General features: G+C 38.3%; 1 long non-coding RNA gene across 2 annotated transcripts; it reads left to right on the forward strand.

The window, feature by feature from the left end:
- Positions 1 to 7,796: 7,796 nt before the first annotated feature.
- On the forward strand, positions 7,797 to 10,574 carry LOC139853360 (uncharacterized). 2 transcript variants are annotated; one of them, XR_011761353.1, is made up of 7 exons: positions 7,797 to 8,096; positions 8,196 to 8,252; positions 8,518 to 8,573; positions 8,803 to 8,926; positions 9,081 to 9,308; positions 9,745 to 9,881; positions 10,303 to 10,574. It is a non-coding gene; the product is annotated as an uncharacterized lncRNA (long non-coding RNA). The 2 variants fall into 2 exon arrangements; XR_011761354.1 differs by having other exon boundaries at positions 8,914 to 8,926.
- The last annotated feature ends 204 nt before the right edge of the window (positions 10,575 to 10,778 follow it).

Below are 10,778 nucleotides of genomic sequence, written 5' to 3' on the forward strand. Positions count from 1 at the left end.
TGTTGTTTACAGATTAATTTCGTCAGTCACTTTGTATCACCTAAAGAAAGAATCGTATTGTATACTATTGCTATGTTAGGTTATAGAAATTGGGGGCAATTTGGGGAAATTGAAAGCACTGAATGGTTAAGGGAGAGTTTTGAAGGTGAATGGTTCAGCACCTTTTGTTTCCTCGTTCAGCAGCAAGCTTCATTCAGAGGTATGAATCAAACACTCTGAATGCTGACCGATTCAGCAATCAGCGCTGAATGGTTCCATTCAGAGACAATCAAACAGACCCTTAGTTTAATTACCCGTGGAATCACGGATTCCGACTAAGAAATTTATCGTTGTTTTTATAAACATGTTGAGATATGTATTTTCGCATACATATTAACGTAATTAATTCCATAAAAAGAATTCATATATGAATATTAATGATATAATAATAAAAATAATAATTATAATTATAATTATTAAATAAATAACAATAATAAATTACATGTCATTTGACATTTTTTAATTTTTTATCTTTTAATTTTAGCCAATTGAAGTTATACATGTATGATCCAAAAATATAAAATGTTAAAATTGCCCTTCATTTTGTGGAGTAATTACCCTTCATCTCTTCACTCCCCCTCACATATTCTGCCACTCAAAGAGTATTAAACAGTCTACATCCAATCATAAAAGATGATATTGGTTATTATTTTATTTTAAAACTGCAAATTAAAATATAAATTTAAAATTGATTTCCTTCTGCTTAGCTTTTATACCTTTTCGTATTCAATTCAAAATAATGAATTAAAATAATTCAAAATTATTTACTTTTAATAATTAAAATAAGTATTAATAAGATTTAATAATAATAATTAATTAATAAGATTTAATTTTAATTCAAAATTATTTAGATTAATGACATCACCCACCATGTTAGATTTTTTTTTCCTTTTATTTTTTGATTTTTTTTAACAAAAGAATTAGCCTAATAATCACATCATCATTATAGAACTTTAATAGAAACTATAGATTATTATTATTATTATTATTATTATTATTATTATTATTATTATTATTATTATTATTATTATTATTATTATTATTTTAGCTAAAAATAATGTTAGTATATTGAATAGATAATATCCAGATTATATAACCATTTTAGTGTTAGATTCCATATTTAAGTTCCTTCTTAACAGTTATTTATGAACCCACCAACAAGCATTGAGTGTGTTTGATTGACAAGCTTACGAGAGCTTATGAAAATTAATAGGAGCTTAGGCTTCTGGCTTCAATAAGCTACACGTCATAAACTTTGTTCGACATATACAACAAAAAGTAGAGCTTATATAAAAAGTAAGTTCTAGAAAAATAAACTCTTGAAACTAGTTTCTTAAAAAAGAACTTATGAGAAATAATTTACTAATATATCATTTATTATATTAGTTTACATTTTATATATGAGTCCTTTTAAGTTATTTCACAAGTGTAATCTCTAGTTCCAGCCACTTTAACAAACACTTAGAAAAAACAACATGGTTGTAGCTGGAGCTAGAGTTTATGGCTTGACTAGAGGTGGAGCTTATTGTTTTAATTTTTTAAGTGTTTGATAATATAGTTGAACTTTTAAAGGGACTCATATATAAAATGTAAACTAATATAATAAATGGTATATTAATAAATTTATTTCTCATAAGCTCTTCTTATTTTAATGAATTAATGTATCAAACAATGAAACTTGATGGCTCAATTTTTGATTTAAGCTAAACTTATATTTGAACTAAGATAACCATGACCATGTTTTGTATAATATGGGCTACCCACCGTATAGTATAAATAAACTAAATCCTAACCATGGTTGAAGCTTAATGTCACGGACTTATCTCAATAAGCTCACGTGCGGCACTTAGTCTCTACTAAGTCAGCCTTACTCGGACCTTATAATGATTCAAGTAACCAAAAGAGAAAATATTATAGAACAAGTGGAATTGAAGAAAATACTTATATTGCTTGAGAATGCTTTACAAGAGAGAATGTTTGAGATTTGAGGTGTGGTGTGCCAAATGAGACCACCCCTATTTATACTACTTCTAACACAAAATGGATGGCTAAGATTAATCTAAATCAATGGTTAGGATCTAAGTACTAGAAACTTCAAGTATATACATGGAGATAGATATTTCCATGAACATTCCATACCATTCCATGGAAGAACTCATGGGAAAGTTCTAGGGAGCTTCCATGATGTTCTTGGGCCTTCCATGAAGTTCTTGGGTTAAAACCCTTAATTGGGTCATAATCTTAGTGGGTTGGGCCACAAACTTATTGGTTTGTGACATTCTCCCCCACCTAAGCTCGCGACGTCCTCGTCGTGTGATCCTCGTGATACTTCTTGATTTTGTCTGTGAACTGCCACAATAAGTCTTCGGCTTCCCAGCTTGCTTCACTATCGGGCAAGTTACGCCACTTAACCAGGTATTCTCTATAGCTCGGCACACCTCGTCTCCGTACCGTTCGATGCAACAAGATATCTTCCACTTCACGATCGAACGAAGTCGCAACTGCCATTGGTGCTCGTTTGGAAACTCCTCGTTCTGGGTCTTCCTCGTCCCCATGATAAGGTTTTAGAAAACTTACGTGGAAGACTGGATGAATCTTTAACTTGGGCGGTAGTTGAACTCGATAAGATACGTTCCCAACACGTCCAATTACCGGGAATGGGCCTTCATATCTCCGGATCAATCCTTTGTGCACCTTCCTAAATGTTTTGAATTGTTGAGGTAAAAGCTTCACCATCACTTGGTCCCCAACTTTGAACTCAACATGTCGTCTTTTCTCATCCGCCCATTTCTTCATTTTCTTGGCCGCCTTATCTAGTGATGCTCGCGCCAAGTCGGCTTGTTCGTGCCACTCCTTCATCGTTCTATAAGCGGCTGGGCTGCTTCCATCATATGAAGCGGCCAAAGCATTCAGGGTCAATGGTTGGCGTCCTGTCACCAACTCAAAAGGACTCTTCCCCGTGGACTCACTCCTTTGCATGTTATAAGAGAACTGAGCAATATCAAGAAGCTTAGCCCAATCATGTTGATTTGCACTTACATAGTGTCGAAGATAGAGCTCCAATAGTGCATTCACCCTTTCCTTCTGTCCGTCTGTTTGGGGATGAAAACTCGTGGAGAAATTCAAGTCCGTCCCCATGATCTTGAACAACTCCGTCCAAAAACGCCCTGTGAACCTCGGATCTCGATCACTTACTATCACATGCGGTATCCCCCAATACTTCACCACATTCTTGAAAAATAGTTTTACGGTTTCATCCGCGGTAACTTCGGATGATGCGGCTATGAAGGTACCATACTTAGAAAACCGGTCTACCACGACTATAATACTCCCACACCCTTCCGACTTAGGTAAGCAAATAATGAAGTCCATGGAAACACTCTCCCATGGTCCTTTCGGTGTAGGTAGCGGCTGTAATAGTCCTCCTGGTTGGCGTTGCTCTATCTTATCTTGTTGGCATATTAGGCATGTTCGCACGTACGTCTCTACGTCGTCTTCCATCCTTGGCCAATAATAAGTGCCTTCTACTAATGCCAGTGTCCTCTTGATACCTGGATGACCAGCCCACTTTGAATCATGACACTCCTTCAAGATTGTCCGTCTAAAATCACCCCACTTAGGCACATATAACCGGTCTCCTTTGGTGAATAATAGATCACCCTTGAGCCAAAACCTTCGCGTTTTCCCATCTCGAGCCAATCCAACAAGGTTTTTGGCTATAGAATCATGCTCTAATCCCTCCTTTATACGCTCTTGAAGGAAGAATTGTGGTTTTGTGATCGCTGCAAACTCCGCCTTACGACTTAGGGCATCAGCTACCACATTGGCTTTCCCAGGCTTATACTCCAACACATAGTCAAATTCGGCTAGGAAGTCTTGCCAACGAGCTTGTTTGGGACTCAACTTCTTTTGGGTTTGAAAATAACTCGTTGCCACATTATCCGTCTTAATCACGAACCTTAATCCCAAAAGATAATGCCTCCATGTCCTCAGACAATGAACCACTGCCGTCATCTCCTTCTCCTGCACAGTGTACTTCCTTTCCGCCTCGTTAAGTTTTCGGCTTTCGAACGCGATTGGGTGACCCTCTTGCATTAGAACTCCTCCAATAGCAAAGTCCGATGCGTCTGTGTGTAACTCGAACGGAATGGTCACATCCGGAAGTCTCAACACCGGTTCTTCCATGACCGCTCCTTTCAACTCTTCGAATGCTGCTTGACATTTCTCATCCCACAACCAAGCTTTGTTCTTCTTTAACAATTCTGTCAATGGAGCCGCTTTCGCCGAGTATCCCTTGATAAAACGACGATAGTAGTTTACTAAACCAAGAAAAGATCGTAAATCAGTCACCTTCATTGGTGCCTCCCACTCTTGAATTGCCTTGACCTTAGCCCCGTCCATGAGTAACTTCCCATTTTTAATTCGATGTCCAAGAAAATCCACCTCCTCTAATCCGAATGAACATTTCTCTAGCTTCACATACAACTCGTTGTCCCTTAGTACTTGGAATACTTGCTTCAAGTGCCTCACATGATCTTTCATGGTATCGCTATACACGACTATGTCATCCAGGTACACCACGACAAACTTGTCGAGGAACGGGTGGAATAATTTGTTCATCAAAGTACAAAATGTGGCAGGGGCATTGGTTAAACCAAAGGGCATGACTAGGAATTCATAAGCGCCATACCTCGTCACGCATGTGGTCTTAGCCTCATCTCCTTCGGCAATTCGGACTTGAGAATATCCCGATCTCAAGTCTAACTTGGAGAAGTATCTCGCCTTCCCAAGTTGATCGAACAAATCAGCAATAAGTGGGATTGGGTATTTGTTCTTGATAGTTACCTTGTTGAGTGCCCGGTAATCTATACACATCCGCAAGGACCCATCCTTCTTTCTTTGAAATAGCACCGGAGCACCATACGGGGATTTTGACGGTCGGATGTATCCCGCATCCAGCAACTCCTTGAGTTGTCTTCGCAACTCCTCTAACTCGGGTGGTGGCATTCGGTATGGGGCTTTGGAAGGTGGTTTTGATCCCGGCTCCAACTCGATCGCATGGTCAACCTCCCTCCTAGGTGGTAACTTCTTTGGTAACTCCTTGGGCATGACATCCTTGAACTCATCAAGGACCTTCTCAATCTCCTTGGGTACCTCTAGTTTTCCCTTATCTTCGACCGTCTCTTGCTTTGCTACCGCTAAATAGCATGTCTCATTCTTGTTGTACCCCTTCTTGAATTGCATGGCCGAAAGTGACTTGGATGCACTCTTGCTTCCACGTTCGGTTGACACCATACAAGTCTTCTCACCATCCAAGATACACAGTGAATTAGCAAACGGTATAGGGAAACCGCGTACCTTATCTAGGAACTCCATCCCAAGTACTAACTTGAAGTCGTCCATAGGCACGACTGAGAGATCAATCATTCCTTCCCATTCTCCAATCTTCACATATACGTCTTTAGCCACCCCACTAATCGGTCTGGCACTCGTGTTCACCGTCTTCATCATGCCACTCTCTTTTGTTTCCTTAAGTCCTAGCCTTTTGGCTTCATCGGTGGAGATAAAGTTATGAGTTGCTCCCGTATCCACCAAAGCTCGTACCCGATCTCCACAAATGTTAATATCTACGAATTGGAGTCCTTTAGCCACTACCTTGGGTATCTCCGTCTTGGCCTTGATTGCGTTGAGGATATGCATTGATCCTATGCACCGCTCCTCATCCTGACAACCCGCCTTTTGAGCTTCCATAGCATGAAGGCTAGCTTTCTTCGGACAATCTCGGGCTCTATGCGGTCCATCACATATGAAACATCCATCATTCTTGTAAGAAGTTTTTATGCTCTTGTTATTCCCGGTTGGTGGCTTACGTGTATTATCATTCCTTGATTGGGCGGGCTTATCTCCCCCACCTTTCTCATGGCTCACCTTCTTATCTTTTGACTTGAACGAATCTTTCCTATTAGCATGGTCGACTAGTGCCTCCGCTTGAGCAATTGCGGTGGCAAGGTCTTGGACTCCTCGTCTCTCCAACTCCGTTTTAGCCCAAGGTTGCAAACCATCGAGAAAATAGAAGAGGAGAATATCATCGGGAATATTTGGGACCTCCAGGCTAAGGTTCGTGAATTCTTTAATATACTCCCGAATCGTCCCGGAATGATGTAATTTACGTAGACGACTCATCGCATCCTTTTGAGCATTCTTGGGGTAGAATTGATTCTTAAGTTCAGTAAGGAAATCATCCCAAGTATCAATAGTAACCGTACCTTTCTCGATATCTCCATATCGACGACGCCACCATAACGCTGCGGTATCCTTCAGGTAACGGGTTGCCGTCTTGATCTTCATTGCATCATCCACTATGTTGACTCCCTCCAAGTATTGTTCCATCTCCCATATAAAATCATCAACCGCTCGAGCTTCCCGCTTCCCCACGAACGGTGACGGCTTGGGAACGTCCACCTTCGGATCATTGCATCCAGTGTTGCTACCCCCACTAGCCATGAATCTCAAACAAGAGTTCATGTTGGTTTGTAAATCCACGAGGCGTTGGTGAATAGTGGAGACCTCCCCCTCCATTTCGCCTCGCAACTTCGTAATCTCACCCATGAGCATACCCCTTAAGTCATGGATCTCACGTCGCATGTCAACGTCTAGCACGTTGATTGCACTCTTGCAATCATCTTTCAATTCGTCAAAGTCCCCGTCCAAACCATCCAAACGTTGGTGGACGTCTTCGACCTTTGCTTTCACGCCGTCCATGGATGTCTCTACATCCATGATCCTCTTATCCAAGTTTGCGACAAAGTCTTTGGACGTACCTCGGTTCTTCTTGGCTCCTTGGCGAGTCTCTACCCGACCACGAGTCTCATCACCCATCACACCACTTGTTGCGCTCACATTCTTCTCGGTCTCGGTTGCCATCTCCTTGAATCGACCTGGCTCTGATACCAAATGTCACGGACTTATCTCAATAAGCTCACGTGCGGCACTTAGTCTCTACTAAGTCAGCCTTACTCGGACCTTATAATGATTCAAGTAACCAAAAGAGAAAATATTATAGAACAAGTGGAATTGAAGAAAATACTTATATTGCTTGAGAATGCTTTACAAGAGAGAATGTTTGAGATTTGAGGTGTGGTGTGCCAAATGAGACCACCCCTATTTATACTACTTCTAACACAAAATGGATGGCTAAGATTAATCTAAATCAATGGTTAGGATCTAAGTACTAGAAACTTCAAGTATATACATGGAGATAGATATTTCCATGAACATTCCATACCATTCCATGGAAGAACTCATGGAAAAGTTCTAGGGAGCTTCCATGATGTTCTTGGGCCTTCCATGAAGTTCTTGGGTTAAAACCCTTAATTGGGTCATAATCTTAGTGGGTTGGGCCACAAACTTATTGGGTTGTGACATTAAGTAGCCTAACTAACACCATATCCACAAATTTATTATATTATTATATACTATATACTACATATGGACAATACTATATACTAAATATGGACAATGTCCATCAATAACGAGCCGCCACATACCCAAAAACACTGTTACACTGTAGCAACTATATACTAAATATGGACAATGTCCACCAACGATGAGCCGCCCCATACCCAAAAACACTGTTACACTGTAGCACTGTATCAACTTACTGTAGTTTTTTTTTTTTTTTTTTTTTTTTTTTTAACCGTCCTGCTTTACATTCTCTCCACATTTATCTTGAACCTTCTCTATATTCCCCAACTCAAATAACTGAATCATCTTCATCTACTCATTCATCACACCTTCGTCAACGATTACAATCAGTAGATTGTCGGGGAGAAAACAAAAACCTAATTCATCAATATCATCTCCATGAGTTAATCGTGAACGGCCAAAGCTTTTCGGCCGAATGTCGCTCACAAACGATTGAAGCCTTTTCCATGACAACCTGGTATCCTAAAGCGTTTAAAAGGTCGATTTAGGGTTATAATCGTTCGTTTCCGCCTTTAGGGTTTCTCCAATTGAAATCGCGTTCTCCATGGATTAATTGATGAATTCAGTTGAAGGTGAATCTTTTATTCCACTAATTTTGGTTTCCTTTCCTGATTTCGTTTACGAAATTTAAGTAAAAGTAAGGTTTTTTATGGTTTTTTTTTTATGTGCAGATGATGATGATGCTAAAGAGTCCATTATAGAATTGACAATTTGGACTTTCAAATCAAGTAAGTTATGTATTTGTGCTGTTGGTTGCTTACTGTTTGTTTTCTGTTGTTGCCATTTCTTTACCATTTGAGATATTATGGCACACTCTGAATTTAGAAAGGAAAAAAATTTCTATACTTCGGTTTGTTTTTTTTTTTTTTTTTTTTTTTTTGGGTACGTTCATAATACTTATTGTCAATTGGATTTGTTGTATTTTGTGTTTACGAACGCGTTTGGTGATCGATGTAGTGAATATAGTTACCATGACCATATATTATTTGGCAGTTGTAGTGGCTATTCGCATTCGTCTTCTGATCCATCACTCACTTTTCAGCCTTAAGGTATATGATTACAGTTTTGACTGGTTGATTTTGGTACTTTTTCTTTGTAATTGTTTGCTTCATATTAAATGATCAATTGTTTGCTTCATGTTGTATGATCAATTTTACTCGGTTTGGATTATCATACTTTCGAGAATCACCCGATTGTTGAATGGTTCTTTCTGTTGTGCCTTACTATTAAAGTTTCTTTGAATTTTATTTGAGTAGCTGTTTGTGGTTATTTTTTCAGGTTTGTAGCTCTTAATCCGTTAAGTTTTTGCTTCCGTCTATTCCATTGGTATCTACTTCTGTTTCTAACACACGTGTTCAATGTTTGCTGCTATCTGATTCTCCTGTTCAGCATCAACCCGAAGGTTTGTATTTGCGATTTGGATATTTTTTGTTGTGGTTTTTCTGAGTTTATGTTTGATTTTTTCTTTACGTAGCTGTTTTATACAAGTATTACTATCTTTATTGTTACTCATTCTTTAGGCATTCCATTTTATTTTGTTGTAAATTGGTCTGCAGCATAATCAAGTAGCCGTTTGCTAAAGAAAATGGTGCTAAAAACTATGAAAACAGCAACCAAATGGACCCATTCACCTCTAGGCATTTGCTAGAGAAAACGGTGCTTTTGATGCTTACTGTTAGGTAGTTTACTTATTTATTTACTTGCTGAAAGTATGGATTATTTGGGGCAAAGAACAGTGGGTTAGTAAGAGTGGCAGTTTCTGTTCGTGTCGGGATCAGTTATAGGTACGCATATTTTTTCTAAATTACTTGGTTCGGTTTATGAAAATAGTTAAGATATGGACGAAAATGTGGCTCTTCTTATTATTGAAATTGCATTCATTAGAAACATGATCCGTTACATTTATAATTTGATATAGGAGATTTAATTCATTTATAAATTGATATATGAGGTTTTATTGATTAACAGTAGTTGCTAATGGGTAGTAAATTGTATTAGGAAGAGCAGTTGCATTTGCATAGGAGACTAGGTGTTCATTATTGGATCACATGATCCTAAAAATGAAGAGCATACATGTTGCTTGGTCCAATATAAAAACAAAGAGTAGGTTTATTAGTACCCCATCTCCACCCTCTAACCACCGTGGCCATAATAACCGGGGCATTTGGGTTTTTTCTTTGTGCCCATTTTACTTGATCCTGTTTTTCCTTATGCGCGCAGAAGTGCACATAGAGTGATTTGTTTCAAATTGTCTGACCTTATACATGCTTTTGGAATGGCAAACCTGAGTTATAAGAAACAAAGTTGGTATAGCAGATTTGGTGATCAATGTGTGATGAATGATGAGACAACAAAAAGTAAGTTAATTTCATACAGAGGTATACTAACTTAATTCAATATAGTTGTTACGTCTAACAACTACTACCAATTAATACACAAAATACATGGATAATGTCGCTGGAACTATTTGTGTACCACCGGCAGATGAACAAAGTTTTGTCATTACCGATACATTCTTTTTTCCATACTACTATTAGGCGAATAAGATCTGCCAGCATATTTAAAATTTACTTTTGACTATTTATTGAGCAAAAATTTTGACAGCTTTTTACGATACAGACACATTAGCAAAATGGGTGACCCAAATTGTATTGGAACAAATGGAATTTCTAACATCTATTTGTAAGAAACATAACCTATCATTCCCTCTGCCTTAGATTGTACATTTATTGTTCAATAATCATGTGCAAAGTTTTCTTTCCATTATTTTTCCTGCAGGTCCTTAACAATCAACAAATTGTAATGGGGATTGTACCTACCTTCCGTTCCTCTGCCTCTGTCAAAGTAGTAACACCAATATTATGTTACCTCTGCCAACTATACTACTTACCGGATCTTGATTTTGGATACAACATCATCGAAGTTACGCAAGTGTACACTGCATTATGCAGTCTTTTGAACATCGTATTGTATGTATTGAGTCTGCAACATTTTGAACTACGCAAGTGTATACTACAGTTTCATACTTTCACCTAACAAAATGTTTACAAAATCCGCAGCAGCGCGCGGACCACAAATCTAGTTGTAAGTTAAATGAAAAAATAATAAATCAAACCCACATATTTAATTATCATCAATAAATTATGTACTTCAAATATGATTTATTGTACCTTGTTGTAGCACGAAGGCATCCTCTAGGAGCAATTAGAATGTACAGCTTTGTCACGAGTAATAAGCTTAAGAGGCTCGAGGTT

This window comes from Rutidosis leptorrhynchoides, chromosome 6 (genome assembly GCF_046630445.1).
Source record: "Rutidosis leptorrhynchoides isolate AG116_Rl617_1_P2 chromosome 6, CSIRO_AGI_Rlap_v1, whole genome shotgun sequence".
NCBI classification, from domain to species: domain Eukaryota; kingdom Viridiplantae; phylum Streptophyta; class Magnoliopsida; order Asterales; family Asteraceae; genus Rutidosis; species Rutidosis leptorrhynchoides.